Below are 20176 nucleotides of genomic sequence, written 5' to 3' on the forward strand. Positions count from 1 at the left end.
TATTAAGAATAAACGTTCAGACTGAATCTTCTTTTTTATTTATTTATTTTTTATTTAGTAAATATAAACTTCCAAAGTACAGTTAATGGATTACAATGGCTTCCCCCCCCACATAATTTCCCTCCCACTCATACCCCTCCCATCTCCCGCTCCCTCTCCCATTCCATTCACATCAAGATTCATTTTCAATTATCTTTATATACAAAAGATCAATTTAGTATATATTAAGTAAAGATTTCATCAGTTTGCACCCACACAGAAATACAAAGTGTAAAATACTGTTTCAGTACTACTTATAGCATTATTTCACATTGGACAACACACTAAGGACAGATCCCACATGAGAAGTAAGTACACAGTGACTCTTGTTTCAGACTGAATCTTCTAACTAGAACCCTAATTTTAAATAAATAAAATAATAAATGTGACTGTCCTCTGCTTGATGAAGGAGAGAGTACTGGAGTCTTGAGACACCCCTGTTAATTCTAAAACTACTGAACATAATTTGATGATCCTTCTGTTTCCTTCCAGTTCTTAGTGAAGAAGATAAAAAGAAGAAAAGAGAGATTTATCAGAATAGGAAATAATAGTAGCTAGCACTAATGACCATCTCCACTTGATTTTAGATAATGTTCCATGGATTCCAAGGATTTTATAAATGAATGGGCTTATCAAATCTGCCTACGCAACAGAATCTACTAAGGAAACTTTTATAAACAGTGATAACTGAGTTTTATATTGGAACAATTAATTCAAAATTTCCAGGAGTAGAGCCTGGGCATGGTTTTTGGTGTTTTGGTGTTTTGTTTGTTGGTTGGTTTGGTTTGGTTTGGTTTGACTTGATGTGTCTCCAAGTAATTCTATTCTGCTTTGGGAATTGAGAACCCTTTCAGTTTTTCAGCCTCATGTTAGAATCCTTCCCATGATTCCTAATTCCTTCTTGTCAGCCTGATTTCTCAGTTGATATCTCAACTCTCCAGGCTTATTAGCCAGGTCAACCTACCTGCTGTCCCCTTCAAATGATATGTATGATCATGGTGGTGATGGCTCTCCCCTTATTTGTCTAAGAAAATGCCTCCTAGAGTGGGAGGGTCATGAATTAAGGTTTGAAGGACAGAGTGGACAGAAAGGGGCAAATGTTCTACACATGGGTCTCAGCTAGAGTGAAGGTTGAAATACTCTGACTACTGTGTGGAAGCACAAAATAACTGGGGGTAAGGAAAAAACAAGGGAAGCAGAATGCTCTTCAAAACACAAGAGAACACAATCCAATGAGCAGGGGAAATCAATGAGGTTAGAAAAAAAAACAGAAATAGAAAATGAATAAAACAGAGCAACCCCTAAACTGTTCTGTCTTTTGCATTTGCTCCCATTTTCCATAGTCTGAGTTTATATCAACCACCTAACTGCCCATACTAAGCAAAAGTACTTCCCAGTTCCCTGACTTGCAGCCACATCCCACTTCTTCTCACCAACCCAGGCCCCTAAAATCCTTACAAGTTTTAAAACAGACCACATTTATTTCATTAATTTTTGGAATGGGTATAATCATAAGCATATTCAATTAAATGTGGTCAACCAAATATATTCTAAGATCCCACTTAATGCTGGACATGACATTATTCGCTAATGATTCAGAGATGAGGCAAATGTCACATCTTCCCTAAACAGTGGACAGACTGAATGGGAGAGAGTGACATACAAACACTAGCAACTTGTGAGAAGGATCATGATGGAGGTTTCCATGGTAGACATGTGGCAGATACTACTAAGGGTCACCTACATACCATTTGCTCCCCTTCCTGAGTCCATGTAATAGCTTAACTTCTCACCACCTGGCAGTTGAAATGAGGTTGAGACATGTACAAGCCAGCAGGCAGCAGCACACTCCCTCTCTGAAGGTCCTCATCAAGAAGGTGCTATTACCACAAGACAGAGAAGCCTAACACCTGAGAAAACTTCACCCCACCCCCAACTTCTAACTTTCCCCTTTAATCAGCATCAGTGTGCATGATAAATAAGCTCTCTGCATGCATGAGAAATAAACTTGCATGGGGCTCAGACATTGATGCTTAATCCCTACTACCAAGGTGCTTGTCTATCGGGAAGATGGGAGAAATGCTGATAAACCAAGGAGAGGATAATACAAGCCAATACACAGCTGAGAGTAAAATTAGATGGATGGATTGCCATGTGAGAAGTAGTCTGGAAGGCTTCATGGAATAGGTAGCTTCTGTGAGAGCTTGAAGAATGTCAAGTAGAACGTGAAGAGGTCATAGAGGTCATTAGGCAAGTGGTTGAAAGGAACATCACAAATATGCCTACTTTAATTGGGAAATTCTTGGCGTCTCATGTGCAGGAATCTATAAAAGGATGGTGATAGCTCAAGTTCCATCTGATTGTTTTTCCAAGTGAGGAAGATCGAGTCTGGTTTGTTTTTTTAACAAACCATATTTTTAGTGGAGTCCATTATGAATCTTACATTTTTCAAGCTGTCTCAAAGCTTATTTTATGTTGACATATTTCAAAGCTTGCAAAATTCTTGCTCAGGCCAAGATGGGGAGTTCAAAATGAAAGGAAAGTGCGTAGACAAGAGCATTACTTCATAACCCATTTAAGAAGAGAGCGCTCAAGAGAGAGGCGATCCTGTGTGGAATCCCACATGTTATCATCCTGCTATTTTAAAACACTCCTGTTTATAGTAGCCCTGGTTGGTGAGAATTCATTGCAAACCAGGTGGCCACCTTCTACTCAGTCCCCTCCTTCAAACCTATTTCAAAACAAGTCACCCAGTCTGATGGCTGCTTGGCAGATCTGGAACAACATTCCCTAGGGAGACCTTAGGATTCACTTTGCTATCAGTGCCCTGTAGCCTCTTGTGCTTTGGGACAAAAATATATATCCCAACTCTAGGCATGGGACTTAGCTCTTTTAATTTATTTTTTAATGTGAGAGCAAAAACAGAGATCCTTTCCACCAGTTCACTCCCCAAATGCCCACAATGGCCAGAGCCTAGCCAAAGCTGAAGCCAGGATATAGGAAGTCAATTCAGATCTTTCATGTAGGTGGCAGCAACCCATTTACCTGAGCCATCACCACTGCCTCCCAGGGTCTACATTATAAGGAAGAAGGAATCAGGAGACAGAACAAGGACTCAAAGCCAGGCATTCTGTTATGGGATATGGGCATCTTAACAGCGAGGCCAAATGGCTATCCCACCGAATATGGTTCTTTCAGTATTTTTCGGATTCTAATACCTACTCCTAATTTAAGTATTTGATCATTTGACAAAAGGTCTGTGAGCTACCATGTGCAAGATGTAGTCTTAAGTTCCAAGGGAGAGGTAAAGATAAGGATGTGGTTCTTATCTCTAATGAACCCAGGTTTTTCTCTTCTCTTGACTTCATGGGATTAGGCCTAGAAACTACTTCACCTTGCTGTTCAGGTAGATCTGAGTTTCCACTGCTGTTGTGGGAAATTAAATTTCCTCTCTGATTTTGGGAATTATGCCCCCTCTCAAGTACTTGGATTTTTAAGATTTATTTTATTTATTTGAAAAAGTTAGAGAGAGAGAGAGAGAAGACCTCAATCCACTGATTCACTCCCCAAATGGCCACAATAACCAGGGCTGGGCCAGGACAAAGCCAGGAGTCAAGAGCTTCATCTGGGTCTCCCACATGGGTGCAGGGGCCCAAGCACTTGGGCCATCTTCCACTGCTTTCCCAGGCACATTACTAGAGAGATGGATCAGAAGTGGAACAGCTGGGACTTGGACCAGTGCCCATATGGGAAGCCAACATTGCAGGTGGCGTTTTTACCCACTACACCACAATGCCAGCCTCAGGTAGTTGCTTCTGGATCAAAAGCTAAACCAATGTTTTGGCCATAGTTAAACTCATCCCCCTCTCTTCTTCTGTCAGAGTTACAGTGCCAGTGAGGGATTTCCAAGAGACCCAGAGGCTCTTCTGCATGTCAAGCAAGAATTTCACACAAAAGTAGCACAGGACAACTACCACTGACCCACTGGGTGGGATTTTACTCAACCATAAGCCAAGTCAATGAAAAAAATTCATAACTTGGCTGTCTGAGCAAAACTTACACAAAAAGAGCACGATTGTATCCAGACTGAGGAAAATGTCCCTCCTAAAATCTGACAACTGACAGGCTTAACTTCATAATCAAAAACAACAGAAGCAATAATTTACTTTGATTCCTCCACGCAGCTTTCAAATACACCTGGCTCTGACATTAATAGCAAGAGAGAGTGAGGAGGGATTCACTAATAGAGATATGTTACTCTTTAAAAGCATCTACTAAGCAAATCAAAATACTGTAGATCATATGAAACATCATTGAATTTAATTTTTAGCTACTATTGTTTTCATGACTTCTGTAAACCCATAACATTATTGGATACATAATCCACTAATTTAGCAGAAATTCTAAAGTAAGTGATTACAGTTGACTAATGGATTAATGGGCTATTAATGGTGCTTCCATGTAGCACCCTCACTTTTGGTTTTCCCGATACATTTTATTTGAGAGCTGGTTTGTTTTATGTAGAATCTGACTTACTCTTTCAAAAGTGGAAAACATTTGTTTCACTTGTCAGAGAATTGCCTTGCAACACACACTGTTGTTTCTGGGAAATTTAATGAATTGGCATCATCCTGTTTTAAAACATCACAGTGTTAAGTAAACTTGACCTGTGGCACCAAAGCATGCATTCTCTCCAGCTGTGCCATGCCTCCGAAATGCATGTGTACATGTGTCATACAGTAACTGCTCCTGCTCAGCCACAAGAGTAAAACTTTTTTCTAAAGGAAAAAAAAAATAGGACCTCTCCTCACACACCAGAATTTCAGAATCCTATCTCCTTGTGAAGGCAAAATTCATGCACCAAAAAATAGATCTCTCTTATTTATGACTCCTTGTACAAAGTATTTCACCTGAAATGAGTTGCTGAAAGTAAGTGGCCATCAGCAGAACTGAATGCCCCTACTGTCCTGCATGGCTGAATGTTAAAAATGGGAGGAAATCACCAAGGATCCTAAGAAATCAGACAAGAATTTAAGCACAAGCATGTTCACTTCCATGTTCTTCATGATTGCAAAGGAAAAGAAAAACAAGATGCTAAACACTGGGAAAGAGTTGAGTACATTACAATTCCCAGGATGGAATATTATATATCCATTTAAATTACCTTAATTTTTAAAATTTTTATTATACAGAGTTCTCATCAGCCATTTCCCTTCCCAAATTCTCCCAACAGTCCCCAGCTGGAATCAAAGTGCCTAGAACTCAATCCAGGTCTGCCATGTGGGGTGACAGAAACCCAATTACTTAAGCCATCACCTGCTGCTTCCCAGGGTCCACATTAGCAGGAAGCTGGAATCAGGAGCCAGAGTGGGGGATCAAACCCAAGCACTTCAGTGTGGGACACGCCATCCTAACTGGTATTTTTTTTTTTTTTTTTTTTTTTTTTTTTTTTTTGACAGGCAGAGTAGACAGTGAGAGAGAGAGAGACAGAGAGAAAGGTCTTCCTTTTTGCCGTTGGCGCACCGCACTGATCCGAAGGCAGGAGCCAGGTGCTTATCCTGGTCTCCCATGGGGTGCAGGGCCCAAGCACTTGGGCCATCCTCCACTGCACTCCCAGGCCACAGCAGAGAGCTGGCCTGGAAGAGGGGCAACCAGGACAGAATCTGGCGCCCCGACCAGGACTAGAACCCTGTGTGCCAACGCCACAAGGCAGAGGATTAGCCTATTGAGCCACGGCGTCGGCCCCTAACTGGTATCTTAACTGGTAGGCCAAATACTCATTCCTAATAGAGAATTTAAATGGCAAGTAGAAATCATCATTATGTAACAAATTAAAAATCAATATACAAAATCACACATAGGAGACCACTCTGTACATATTAAGAGTAGAGTTTAAAAAATAAACAAACTACCTTTAAATTAAAAGGTTTATCACTGGGGTAGGATGGGGGTGGAGGCAGAGACAGGGAATTCAGAATTATTGTCCTGTTTGTTATCTTTACATTATCTAGATTTCTCAGTGTTGGCACGCATTACCTCCATATTTTATTGTTACTGCCATTGTTGTTTAATGGGCATTAAGGTAATGGAAAAAACTGAATCTGCCATCCTGGCACTCAGCCTGATTGTCATTCTGACAGCCCAATTTCCAGTTTGTTTGTTCTAAGACGGGTTTGCAATCTTCAGACTGTATAGCAATTTATGTACCAGGGAGAAGACTGAATTTGCAGGGAATTTAGAGACACAAAGTACTTTAACTTCTATCTGAAAATACAGAAATGGAGGAGATTTTTAAGTTAAAAAAAAAAAAAAGGAAGGCGTGGAGAGAAAGATCTAATTGAGAAACATCACAGACAGGGAATAATCATGAGAGCTGTTGAGAACACCAAAGCAAAACCTCATATAAACACCAGACGAAAATGGCAGATTTTAAATTCACAACAGTTGTATGTCTAAGAAACACACACCCACACAAAATGTCACTCATAGTCACCCAGTAATAAAGACTTTTTTTTTCCTTTCTGAGGAACCTGATTATAACAATCCTAAAGTTGATCCCTCTAATCAATGCTTAAAGCAATCAAATAAAGCTTGATAAATTCCCATACTATAAATAACTCTTCCTGATCCCTCCCTATCAAGATAGGCAAATAGGCACCACATAGCAGAAAACATGAGCTTTGCCAAGTCTCTTTACAGCAATGAGGAAGCTGAGCAATGAGAACTAAGCAATTGAGTCCCAAGCCTTATCCGAAATACTCCAAGATATGTGAGAATTCCTAAGAGCAAAAAGAATGAATGAGATGGACTAAGTAGATAATGATTTAAAGAGAAATCCCTCCATTCTTTAATTTGGTGCATCTCTGGGTGGTTAGGTTATCCAAAAAAGAAATCAAAAAGGAGAAAAATATAGAATAGAGCCCCTTGTGGTTACAAAAAATCTCATAGCTGTGTTATGAGGACCAATAAAACTATTAGCTATTGGCCCAAAGCCAAGAATCCATTAATGACAGACTGGTATCTATCCAGGAATGTAAAATGTTTTACTAAATAAACACAAGAGCAGGAAACATCCAACTTCTGTCATTATGTAAAACTCAAAGTGTGATTCTATCCTGAAGTGGAACAGCAAACGGGCCAGTTCAAAAAGAAGAAGAAAAAAGAGACAGCAGCAGCTTTCTGGTACCAGGAGGAGCCAACAAAACTGAAAATATTCTACAGTGTAACTTACAAAGCCTGTTGTTGGAGGATGCCAATAGTGGCCCTGAAGAAACAAAATGAAAGGAACTTGTTTAGAAGGAAGTGGAGTTAGCCACCTGGGATAATGGTTAGTAATTAAACTATAATGACTGACTTTTACAGCTTTTCAAGGCTATACAAACAAAAGATTAAGGTTAATTGAAATATGAGATTAAAATAACGATTACTATTTGTTACTTGAGGCTAACTACAGCTTTCTCACACATATGTACATATTTCTTCAATGTAATGAAATCTTGTGAAAAATGACCCATGCATATATAACAAATTCCCCAAAGCATAAAGTTTCTAGCAATAAATTAGAGTAGAATAATTCCTCACTACTCCCAAAACACTTAGGACTTTGTACGTGTCCTATAAGCATTTAGGATTTTTCAGGCCAACTTTATCTGTGTTCATGAAGACTGTAAACTATAGGGAAGAGTTTTCAATCTGATTACGTTTAAAACAGCATTAGTTTTCACTAGGACTTAAATCTTTATCTCACTGAAGAACAAGAAGTTAGGGAGATCTATGGGAGCTATACAAAATTAAGTTTCATCCAATTATTATAAGATACTCAAGAGTAACCAAACAAGTCACTGTGACTATACCACATTTAAAAGGAATCCACAGCATGATGCATCCCCACAACAATTTCTGCCCTTCTTCTAACATAAATCTGTTGGGCAACTTCTACACCAACTGCATGTCTTTCATTCTTGAAGAGGAAAGTAAATTTTGAAAAACATAAAAGATCCAAATGAAGATTCTTGAAAGCAACTCAGATTGAAAGTCAATGATGAACTGGCTCAGACTTCTCTACATCTAAGACTGGATCATTTTCAAGACATGGCTGTCCATCCCCTGCTGTCAGATGACAACACAGTCACACAGTACATGGCTCAGGAAGCAAAATCATGAAGTTAGCTCTGGCCTTCAAACTTGATATGAAAAAGAAGCAGAAAACAATCAGGACAGTAGCTACTGCTACAATGTGACAGCCAAACATGGCCCATTAAGGAGCCAGGAATTTAAAGGGTAGCTCTTCAGAATGCCAGGGTCAAGTTAGTAAAGGAAGACCCTTGATCTTTCAAATATTGTTACCACCTGTAGATAACACAGAGGCGTCTCTGCAGGACGATACCAGCAAAAGTCACCAGAGTGGCCATGCTGCCCAACCTCTTCTGCTACCACTGTCTGTATTTCCATTAGAAAGTCCAGTTTTTTACAACATGTGAAAGAAGTATTGCAGGAAAAGTCCACTTTTAAAATCCATGTTCCAGCATGGTAATAATTCAGACAACCCTTCAATTAATAAGAATAAACTCCAAATTAGTGAAGCCTGAATGACTGAATTTTGGCATAATGCATATCTGTTTATTTCAAATACACAAACTGCTTGTTTTAATAAATAATCTATTTGACATTATAGAATCCCTGTAAATTTAAAGAACAATCATCAAAACTCCCATTAGTTCGGATTCTGTTGATTTTTTTCCCCACAATCTACTTTGGAAGAATGAACTGACTCACAAGACCATAACTCTGAACCATAAATTATCTCTAGGGCTGGGAATGTGACAACACTCTTAAGTCACTGCCTGGAACACCCATTTACCATATCAGAGTACCTGGGTTTTAGGCCCAGCTCTGCTTCTCATCCACCTTCCTGCTAACGTGCGCCCTTGGAGGGCGCAGATGATGGTTCAAGTAGTTGTGCCCCTGCCACACCCGTGGGAGACTCAGATTGCATTCCAGGCTACTGGCTTTTGCCTGGTCCAACACCAGCTATTGTGAACGTCTAGGGAATGAACCAGCAGATAGAAGATGTTTCTCTCTTTCTGCCTTTCAAATAAATAAATATTTTTAAAAGGAAATATCTTCCAAACTTCCATAAACTCAAAATTCTAATTATTAACATCTACTGACCTATGCAGAGTGATCAATATTATCCAGCATGACATCCATGACAAATACATGCAATTAAAGTATTCATAAATTGAATAAAATTACCACGTAAGCTGAAACACAAAAGCTGGAAATGTTTACAGTGTTTCAAAAAACGTGTGATGCAAAAAAAAAAAAAAAAAATAGTGACCCTGTCAAGATTTCACCATATCATGTTAGTGTTCTCAAAGCAGTTTGTCCTATGCAACCTGACGCACACTATTATTTGCTTAGCAAACTCTTCATTCCACAACAAAGGGATATTTTAAACCAGTTCAGAATGAGTTATCACAAAGTCTAATCTAGGAAACTCTTAATTGATGGGTTATTACTACATTTGTAAAACTCTACCCACAGTCTGCTTTATCAAAAACTCTGCTCCCTACTGCTGGTAACAATCAGGCTTGACTCCAAAGCTGAAAAAACATTTTTACCAAATCCTATAATATCAGGACAACAATAACTAAAGAAAAGATATTTCCATAGCTAGAGTCTGGAAGAATGATTTAAAAAAAAAAAAAAAACTCAGGAAGGGAGGAAATAATTTTGACTGTAACAACAGTCAGACTTGACAGTAATTAGTAAAAGAGGAAAGACAAGGTTCAATCTGGAAAACTTCAGGACAGAAGAGTCCAAGATTAGGAGTTGAAGCTGCTTCGTTATTTGAAATAACAGAAAGAAATAAAACAGTGAGTTGCTAACTGTCATAGATAGGTCTTGTTAACCCAAATGCACAGAGTATTTTACAATCTCTAGCTTCTGGGATCGAATTATTGGATGAAATACAAAATGTGGACTAATTAGGTAATTATTTGTAATATACACCACGAAGCCACTAAAATAACATTATTCGAATGTGTTGTAATGTCCAGGTTTGGTTTTTTAATTATACGAATTAAATTATGCATGGGAAATGTACATTAGATGCCACAACACAGCAATGTCTTTACCAGATCGTGGTATTGGCAGGGATATGGCGAAGGGGTGCACACCACACACACCACCAGCTGGCAACAGCATTCCGCCCACAGATAAATACTCAAAGTAGGAAAATGGGAAGGGGGAAAAGTGATGAAGTCCTTATGACTCTCTTAAAGGGAGTTAAGACCTATTAGGTCAAACCCTGCTGGGTAAATAAACTGCTCCCTGGTGTAAATTAGAAACTTTTGGAGGTGCATTAACTTTTTCAGGCCCCTAAGGTACTGTTTAGTAAATTACTATTCCAGTGAACTAAATGATACCCTAGGGGCCCGAAAGAGTTAATACACCTTCAAAACTGAGCAATTGACTCTCTTCTCACCAGTAGGATATCACGCACCTGCACACTCTCCCTGGCTCAGCACTTCGGATAACACGGACTCATTCATTGCTTCACGCATTCATTCATTCAACCACCGTTCCTTGAACCCCAGCACAGGCTGGGTGAGGTGGACGGACGCTGGGAAGACAGCAGAGAAAGGGGATAGATTAGAGAAGGTCAGATTTCTCAAGGAGCATTCCAGCTGGGGAAGACAAACTACGAATGTAAAGGAAAACAATGCGTCCCAGTGATACTTGCCATAAAGAAAATAAAGAGTGATGCTCCCACGAGAGCGTCTCCCGCAGCGGCGGTGAGCAAGCCTCCCGGATGCACACCGAGACCTGAGTGCCCAGCAGGAAAGAGACTGGTGCATTCTCGGGGGATATTGTCAGAAGCACTGCGGGCCTCCTCAGGGAGCAGAAACACCCGTGGGCCTGGAGGGAGAGCTCTGGCGGGAGGAAGTGACGCCAGCACACAACGTGGACCGGAAGCGCTGGCCCTGTCAGGTTCACTCTTTGAAAACGATCTGATAGGAAAAAGTGAGGGGCTAAGCATAGTTTTTTAAAAATTAGGAGAGAAAATAAACTTAAGGGGAATGTTAGATGATCAAGGGGAGTTTTACAGATTCCATCCCAGGTTCTGTTTGAGGCAAGAGTGTCCAGAGACACAGAAGCAACAGGATGGGGATGGGGGGGGGGGGGGGGGATTTGAGCAATTGACTTGGGTCCTACCTTTCATGGGGCGGGCATTAGATTGGAGTCCCCAGAGCAGAGCAGGGGGGCCAGGAGAGGCCTGCCATCTCAGGTCTCAGGTTTGGTCAGTCTTTGTTCTCTTGTGGCCTTCAGCAGACTGAATGAGGCATGCATGCACGCAGACACACCCACACCCACACCCACACCCACACCCACACACACACCCACACACACTTTACAGAGGACAATGTCCCTAACTCAGAGTCTAGCACTTTAAATGTTAATCTGATTCACAAAACCCCTCACAGAAATACCCAGCAGAATGTTTGACCTAAGAGCCCTGCTCTGGGAGCCAAGGCCCAGCCAAGCAGGCACATACAATAACACCAGACAAGCGCAAGTGAAAACAGCTGATCCACATCAGGGTCTGGACCCATCCTGGCACTTCAGAACCTAGGAACCCCAGCCCAGGATGGAGACTGGGAGTCGCAAGGCATTTCCGAACCTTTCCGGATCAGGTCACTAATAAGCCCACAGCCTCCACCATTGTATTCTAAATCTGACTTGAGAGTCAGCCAGCCTTCGACTTGAATTCAGTTCCTCTCACAGAATAACTACATGGGTATACTTCTAAAAGTTCATGAAGAAAACGGACTTAGAAGATTACTTAAAAGTTTTTGTGCAAAAAAAATATATATATTGATCTTCTAAATTGACTTTCTCAAGGATACAAAGGGAATTGACTTCAAAGAATCTTTTTAGATTCTTCAGACAGTAAATAATATTTTCTAAACTTCTCTAAGTAATTTCCAAAAAACAACTGTTACATAATAATTCAATCTTGCTGTTAAACATACATGTAAATCAAGTATTTTATAAGTAGCTAATAATAAAACCTAATAACAACATATCTGTAAAATCAATACCATGCTGCTAAAACCCCACCAATAAACTTGATGGGTGAGAGTCCTTCTGTTACCTTAGATACACCTGAATAAGGCTGGGGCCCTGGTTCCCTCCCCTCAGGTCACTCACATACTTTTCAGTAGCCAGTGCCTTAAAAGAGAAAATCTCTTTGAATGAGGAGAGTAAATGCCCCATGCAAGTTGTGTCAAGTTAGGTCAGACCGCACGCATTACACGGTACAGCTTCACAGCTGAAAGCATGCACCTTGCAAGGCAAATCCTGACCAGGTTTTGCCATACTCACTTTGCTGAATGTAAGGCGCCTATTTAGAAGCCACTCCACTTAATGGGACAGCTTTTTAAACAGGCCACCCCCATATAAAAGTGAGAGGAAGAGACAATTACTCGCAAGAATTGAGTATTTAGCAATTGCCTGCGGGAATGGTCAACTGAAGAAAGTCAATAGACAGCCAACTCATCACTAAGCAAAGATAACCTGATAAGATGGGGAAAAAAGAATTCCGGTCCAGCTCTTAAAAAAATAAATAAATAAAGATCAGTATCTAGGGTAGCCCTATACCAGTGGTCCTATGACTCAGAGTTGTAACTTTGTTAAAACTGCTAGATAGGAAGAAAGATCCTGAGATACCAAACCAGAAAGGACCCTTTGAGCTCCAAGTTTAGTGATAAATGTGATGATGCATGGGTCAAGTATGTCAGACTTAGGGCATTTTCCCATTTGTTTCCTATTCACACTCACAGTAAATTCCTAAAAGAAAAATAGGCTAAAAATAATGAGCATTTAGTTTGCCCAAAGCTTCATGCCTGCATACTATGTGAATCAAACTCAAACTTAGTTTTTCAACATCAAAGTCAATGCTCTTGACTGCTCTAGGCTGGGGAAGATAGTTTTTTGTTTTGTTTTGTTTTGTTTTTTAAGTGAAGACAGTCAAGGAAAAGGCTGTTCAAAATCAACACATGCATGAGTAGAAAAATTATCTGAAAAATTGATCTCTATAAAAAATCAGAATGGGAAAGGAAGAAGGAGAAAAAAGCCTGGGAATAGAGGTAGGGGGGGCAAAGAGTCTTCATGTTCCAAAATCTGTATATATTAAATGCATGAAGTTGCATTCCTCAAATAAAATAAAATGTTTTTTAAAAAGTGGAGAGAGTGCAATCTCAGCAAAGAGGGAGAAAATTGCAGTGGAAATTCTACAGAAGGCAGAGGGATGTTGTGGATCTGTGTAGAGGGTGTGGGTGGGCACAGGAGCATGGACACAACACAGGATCTCAACAGACCAGAACTGAGCTCCAGCTCTAAATAGTGATGTGAGGCCAGACTGCAACAGCCTGTGCCACTGGCAATATAGCTGCAGAGAGAGTCCGGCATGAATCCTACAAGGAACAGGGTACCTGCCAACCTAGAGGGAAAAAGGGGAGCATATCTCCCTCTCTGTTCCCCCAACAACAGCATCGTGAAACTGGCTGAGAAAGGGCAGGTGCCATTTTGAACATATCTAACAGCTATGCTAGCTTGTGTCTATGTGCTCACTAACCAGCCCAGAGGAGATGATTGAGCCTGGTTGGGAGGATTGACAGGGGACTGGGTAGCCATGTAGTACTGTGAAATGCTCTCAGGCTCCCAACACATGACAGGCTCTGGAGCTCAAACTGCCCAAGTGGAGCACACACAGGAAGCAGGCTCTGACAATGTCTCTAACTCTCTGTGGACAGGACAGACTACCCAGGTGGAGCAGAGCAGATCCTCAGCAACCCACGACTGTGGAAGCCTTGTGTGCTGAGATTGTGAGAACACTGTGACTTCAGGAGAGGGCACAGGGTGTAGCTGGGTCTCCGGGCAATCACTGTGAGAGGCTCCACACTCACAGAGCTCCTGACTGCCTGGGTCATTGCAATGGGATCTGTGCTCACGCTGGAAACTGCACAGATTCTTTGTGTGGGTCTTTTGACAGCATAGACGAGTATTACACCCACTGTGAGATAACACGTGGGCATTGCTCACCTTGGAAGAGAGGAAGTGAAGATGTGACTACAAATACAGGGCTGATCAAACCCTCCCTTCTTATAAAAAAAAAAAAGAAAAGAAAAGAAAAGAAATCTTGCACGCTAACTTGAATGTCACCCTAGATACTCGCCCCACCCTGGAGCATTGAACAGAGCTCCCTGGCCACACACAGTGCATGCCTCTGGTTATTCACTGAAAGAGTAGACACTCTACTAAGGCACAGAAGCATAGTCCAAAGATAAAAGTCATCAGAGGAAAGCACCAACAAGGGTCTCCACAATGCCTAAATAAATGCAGAAATTCAAGAAACAAGAGTAAGGAAGACAACATGATGTACATCTCCCCCCACAAAGGAACAAAACAACACTTCACTATTAGAATGTGAAGATGAAGAGATTGAGGAAATGCCTGAAACGGAATTCAAAAGATTAATCATAGGATTACTGAGAAACAATCAGAAACAAATCCACAAATTAAAGAAATCCACTCATGACATGAATGAAAATTTTTCCCATGAAATTGAAATTTTAAAGAGAAATAAAAATGAAATACTAGAAATGAAGAAGTCAATAGATCAAATAAAAACTGTCATGGAAATCTTTAACAATACACTTGGGGAGGCAGAATAAAGAATATCCAAGTTAGAGGACAAATCTTTGGAATTTTTTTCAGTTAGACCAAAAACAAAAAAAAAAAGGAAGAAATTAGAAAAATTAAAAGTAGTATTAGAGATTTATGGGATACAATCAAATGGCCAAACATACTGGTCTTAGGAGTTCCTGAAGGTATGGAAGATAGAATAAATTAGAAGGCCTATTTAGTGAAATAATTACAAAAAAGTTCCCCAATTTGGAGAAAGAAAAGGATGTCCAAGTACACGAAGCACATAGAAATCCTAAAAGACATGACCAGAAAAGATCTTTGACTACAACACATTGTAGTCAAACTCTCAAGGAAAAGATTGTAAAATGTACAAAGAGAAACACAGGATTTCTTTCAGAGGATCTCCAATTAGACTTAAGCTGACTTCTCATCAGAAAACCTACAGGCTAGAAGAGAAAGGAGAGACATAGTCCAAGTTTTAAAAGAAAAAAAAAAAAACTGTCAACCCAGAATACTCTACCCTGCAAAGCTCTCATTTATGAATGAAGGTGAAAGAAAGATCTTCCACAACAAACAGAAGTTGAAAGAATTTGTCACTACTCGTCCAGCCTTATAAAAGATGCTTAAGGATGTGCTACATGCAGAAACACAGAAACATTGTTATCACTATGAAAGAGTGTGAAGGCAGAAAATCTCCAAGTAAAGGTACAAAGGAAATCCCAAATAAACAATAGGAATCCTTATGCAAAAATGTAGGGCCAAATCATTACTTATCAATAGTAACCTTGAATGTAAATGGCCTAAACTCTTCAATTAATAACACAGACTGGGGCTGGCACTGTGGCGTAGTAGGTTATGCATTCACCTGCAGCGCCAACATTTGATATGTGCTCCAGTTCATGTCCAGGATGCTCCTCTTCTGTTCCAGCTCTCTGATGATGGCCTGGGAAAGCAGTGAAAGATAGCCCAAGTGCTTGAGCCCCTGTACCCATGTGGGAGATCCTGGAGAAACTTCTGGCTCCTGGCTTTGGATTAGCACAGCTCCAGCCATTGTGGCCATTTGGGGAGTGAAGCAGCTGATGGAAAACCTTTCTCTCTTTCTCTCCTTCTCTGTCTGTAACTATGCCTCTCAAGTAAATAAATAAATCTTTAAAAATAAATAAATAAAAACATATAGACTGGCTGAGTGGATTAAAAACCAAGACCCATCTATTTGCTGCCTAGAAGAAACATATCTCATTAACAAAGATACCCACAGACTGAAAATAAAAGAACAGAAAAAAATATCCCATGTTAATGGAAAGCAAGAAAGTGCTGGTATAGCCATCTTAGTATCAGACAAAATAGGCTGTAACACAAAAATTGTTAAAAGAGACAAGGACACAATGTAACTACAAGGGGATCAATTCAACAGGAAGATGTGACTATAACAAATGTATATGCAACCAATTACAGGGCACTGGCTGTTTAAAAGAAATGCTAATAGATCTAAAGGGAGACATAGACTCCAACACAATAATAATGGGGGACTTCAACATCACATTTTCAGCAAAGGACAGATCAACCAGACAGAAAAACAACATAGAAACAACTAATTGACATTATGAAACAAATGTACCTAACTGATATCCACAGAACTTTTTATCCCAAGGTGGCAGAAAACACATTCTTCTCACCAGTGAATGAAACTTTCTCTAGGATACACCAAGTGCTAGGCCATAAATAAAGTCTCAGCAAATTAAAAAAAAATTGAAACCATACCATGCATCTTCTCTGACCACAAGGGAATGAAGCTGGAAATCAGCAAATCAAGAATCTCTAGAACATTTGCAAACACTTGGAGACTGTACATCAAGCACCTGAATGAACAGTGGGTCATATAAGAAATCAAAAGAGAAATCAAAACATTTCTGGAAAAAAATAAAGACAATACAGCATATCAAAACATATGGGATCAGACAGAACTGTGGTGTATCGGACTAAGACTCCACCTGCAATGCCAGCCACTCATATGGGCACTGGTTCTAGTCCCTGCTGCTCCTCTTTTCATCCAGCTCTCTGCTCATGGTCTGGGAAAGCAGTGGAAGATGGCCCAAGTGATTTGGTCCCTGCACCCACATAGGAGACCCAGAAGAAGTTCCTGGCTCCTGATTTTAAATTGGCCCAGCTCCAGCCATTGCAGCCATTTGGGGAGTGAACCAGCAGATGGAAGACCTTTCTCTTTGTCTCTGCCTCTCTCTGTCTATAACTCTACCTCTTAAATCAATAAATAAAATCTTTTTAAAAAATTTTTTATGGGATATAGCAAAAGCACTGTTTAAATGGAAGTTTTAGCAATAGGTGCCTACATCAAAACATTGGAAAGACACCAAATAAATGAGCTATCAGTGTGTTTTTTGATTTGCATTTTCCTGATGGCTAGTGATCCTGAGCATTTGAATTTCCTCTTTTGAAAATGCCTGTTTAAGTCTTTTCTTTTCTTAATTGGATTGTTGGTTTTGTTGTTGTTGAATTTCTTGAGCTCTTTATAGATTCTAGATATAAATTCTTTATCAATTGCATAGTTTGCAAATATTTTCTCCCATTCTGTTGGTTGCCTCTTCATTTTGCTGAGTGTTTCTTTTGCAGTGCAGAAGCTCCTCCAGTTTTACCTCACTCCAGATAGAATGGCTTTCATACAGAAATCAACAAACAACAAATACTGGTGAGGATATAGAGAAAAAAGTACCCTAATCCACAGTTGGTGGGAAGATAAACTGGTGCAGCTACTGTGGAAGACAGTATGCAGAGACCTCAGAAATCTGAATGTAGACCCACCATATGATCCAGCCATTACATTCCTGGGAATTTACCCAGAGTGATCTGCATCCCCATGTTTATTGCATCTCAATTCACAATAGCTATGATATGGAATCAACCCAGAGGTTCATCAACTGAAGACTGTATAAAGAAATTATGGGGGCCAGTGTGTAGCGCCGCCTGCAGTGCCAGCATCCCATATGGGCTTCAGTTCAAGTTCTGGCTGCTAAACTTCTGATTCAGCTCTCTACTATGGCCTAGGAAAGCAGTAGAAGATGGCCCAAATCCTTGGGCCCCTGCACCTACATGGGAGACCCAGAGGAAGCTCCTAACTCCTGGTTTTGGATCAGCCCAGCTCCAGCCATTGGGCCATTTGGGGAGTGAACCAGTGAATGGAAGACCTCTCTCTTTCTGTCTCTGCCTCTACCTCTCTGTAACTCTGCCTTCTGATAAATGAATAAATCTTTAAAAAAAATAAATTAGGGTATATTTACACCATGGAATACTACACAGCAGTAAAAAAAAAATGAAATGCTGTCTTTTGCAAAAAAAAAAAAAAAAATGGATGCAATTGGAAACCATTATACTTAGTGAAATAAGCCAGTCCCATAAAGACAAATACCATATGTTCTCCTGGAACAGTGGTAACTAATAGAATACCTAAAAGGTAATCTGTAGAAATAAAATTAACACTTTGAAATAGATGATTTTGAACAGCTCTTGTCTTGACTCTGGAGGAACAGTGTTTTTGTTTTGTTTTATTTTGTTTTGGTTTTGGTTTTGGTTTTTTCTTCATATTTTTTGCTGAACTACTTACTTAATATAAGGTTAATTTTATGAGTACAAAGTTAACTAAAAATATGTGTTTGTAAAAAAAAAATAAGAATGGGAAGAGGAGAGGGAGGAGGACGAAAGGTGAGAGTGTAGATGGGAAGGAGGATTGGAAGAATCACTGTGTTCCTAAATTTATATATATGAAATGCATGAAGTTCGTATATCTTAAATAAAAGTTTTATAAATAAAAAAAAGTCAGTGCTATTTCCACTAAATTGCGCTGTCAGTAATCCAAGAGAAGTAGAGGTAAGCAATTATTCTAAAACACATGTCCATACTTGTATTTGATCTGCATTTGGGAGGCAGACACCTCAGGTTTCATTGTCACCTGGGAAACACAATTGGCCTTAAGTTGCCTGGTCTGTGTTTGTACCCCTGTCCTTACCACAATTTCTCTGGGCCATATACTTGGTTGTTTATTAATATACACAAATAATTTTTATGACAGAATAAAATCATATAAATCACAACAAAATTGACTGCCTAATTCAGCCAATTAAAAATCTGTAAATGAGAATAATGATGATGAAAGGGAAAAAGAAAGGAAATACCTAAATTCAGCATCTAAATACACTGCATCTAATCTAATGGTATCACCCTTTGCAATAGCAAGAACTTGTATTATTCCCTGCTTGGGATGCTGGCATTCCTTGTCAGAATGCCTGGGATCAAGTCTTCCTTCAGCTTCCAATCCAGCTTCCTGCTAATGTGCACCATGGGAGGCAGCAGATGGTGGTTCAAGAAGCTGTGTCCCTGACACCCTTGTGTGAGACCAAGATAGAGTTCCAGGCTCCCGGATTCAGCCTAGACCAGACCCAGCTATTGCGGGCATTTGGGGAATGAATCAGCAGATTCATTCTCTCTTACTCACTCTCACTCTCTTGCTCTCTCTCCTCTGTCTCTTTCTCTCTTGCTTTGCCTTTCAAGTAAGTTAATTAACTTTTTAAAAATTATGTTAGGGGCCGGCACTCTGGCATAGCAGGAAAAGCTGCTGCCTGCAGTGCCAGCATCCCATATGGGCGCCAGTTCGAGTCCCAGCTGCTCCACTTCTGATCCAGCTCTCTGCTGTGGCCTGGGAAAGCAGTGGAAGATGGTTCAAGTGCTTGGGCCCCTGCACCTGTGTGGGAGACCCAAAAGAAGCTCCTGGATCCTGGCTTCAGATCTGCACAGCTCTGACTGTTGCAGCCAATTGGAGAGTGAATGAGCGGATGGAAAACCTCTCTCTCTCTCTCTCTCTTTCTCTCTCTCTCTCTGCCTCTCCTCTCTGTGTAACTCTGAATTTTAAATAGATAAATAAATCTTTTAAAAATAACAAAAAAAAATAAAAATAAAAATGATGTTAAATTCCCAGCAAATGCAAACAAAAGATATTTTAGCAAGCTACCCAGACTTATTATGGTGTATGTGTACACATTTTTACTAAGCTTTTTGAAACACTAAAAGAAAGTTGTAGAATACCACTACTACTTTAACAAACCCCCAAGAGTACCTCACGACAGAAGTAGCAAAATTAGAATAACTGGTATCCAAGTATCTCTCAAAGGAATCAACAAATATTTACTCAATCACACACAGCGTCCTTGCTCCCCATGTAATGGAATCCACCTAAAGAAAAAGGCATTAAAAAGAATATTTATAAAAAGTGAGATGTAATAATTAGCATTTGTAGAAAATTAGTTAATGACATTAGTAACCCTAATTTTTAATACTACAGAGTGGGTTTGTTGCTGATGAAATAGTCCAGATGTTTAAATATTAAAATGCTCAATGATTGCATAGGTGCAAGGAA

The 20176-nt window shown here is 40.0% G+C and overlaps 1 long non-coding RNA gene across 3 annotated transcripts in view; it reads right to left on the bottom strand.

Moving 5' to 3' along the window:
- The window catches only part of LOC149126280 (uncharacterized), a 136953-nt gene that overhangs the window by 114665 nt on the left and 2112 nt on the right, over positions 1–20176 (bottom strand). Inside the window, exon 2 of one of the 3 annotated variants that reach the window (XR_016234945.1) lies at positions 16516–16613. The exons of the other annotated variants lie outside the window; for them this stretch is intronic. This is a non-coding gene — a long non-coding RNA (uncharacterized LOC149126280). The remainder of the gene's footprint in view (positions 1–16515; positions 16614–20176) is intronic. 3 annotated transcript variants of the gene reach the window in all.

The sequence above is a fragment of the Oryctolagus cuniculus genome, chromosome 6 (genome assembly GCF_051225735.1).
Source record: "Oryctolagus cuniculus isolate XC-2025 breed Fujian yellow rabbit chromosome 6, ASM5122573v1, whole genome shotgun sequence".
Classification (NCBI taxonomy): Eukaryota; Metazoa; Chordata; class Mammalia; order Lagomorpha; family Leporidae; genus Oryctolagus; species Oryctolagus cuniculus.